Here is an 848-nt window from a genome sequence, read left to right on the forward strand (position 1 = left end):
AGCGCCCCCCCCCCCCCCACAACGCTCCCCCCTCATGGAGCCCTCCACAGCGCCCCCCCCCCCCCCCCCCCACAACGCTCCCCCACAGAGCCCTTCACAGCGCCCCCCTCCATGGAGCCCTCCACAGTGCCCCCGGAGCCCTCCACAGCGCCCCTCCCGCCCCCGAGCCCTCCACAGCGCCCCCCCCCCCCCCCACGGTGCCCTCCACAGCACCCCCCCCCCACGGAGCCCTCCACAGCGTGCCCCCCCCCCCCCACTGAGCCCTCCACAGCACCCCCCACGGAGCCCTCCACAGCGCCGCCCCCCCCCACGGAGCCCTCCACAGCACCCCCCACGGAGCCCTCCACAGCGCCCCCCCCCACAGAGCCCAGGTACAGGAAACTAATGAAGGAGTTGATGACATCACAAGAGAAAACCAATAATGACTCTAAAAAGTAAGAATTTATTTGGAAGAATGTCATGATGTAGTACTTGACCCTAGGGAGCCGGAGATGAGGGTCCGGGGTGGGCAGGATCCCTGGAGTTCAGCTTTAATTATTGATGGCGGCCATATTGACAAAGCCCCATTGCATATCATTAGTCAGGACCCTTCTGCAGCTTCATTCGGACAATTCCCACCCAGGACCTCTCCACATTTGTGACTTTTACTCGACACAGTCCAAAGTCCGTGACCCTCAAACCATCACACCCGTGTGAGCTTATTGGACGTTCCATTCCAAGACCGTAGGCCCCCCCCCCCCCATGGCCATTAATATGAAGTAGCCCCCCCCATGGCCATTAATATGAAGTAGCCCCCCCCATGGCCATTAATATGAAGTTGCCCCCCCTCCCATGGCCGTTAATATGAA

This window comes from Lithobates pipiens, unplaced genomic scaffold, assembly GCF_037356315.1.
Source record: "Lithobates pipiens isolate NorthernLeopardFrog02 unplaced genomic scaffold, aLitPip1_a1.2 Scaffold_19, whole genome shotgun sequence".
NCBI lineage: Eukaryota > Metazoa > Chordata > Amphibia > Anura > Ranidae > Lithobates > Lithobates pipiens.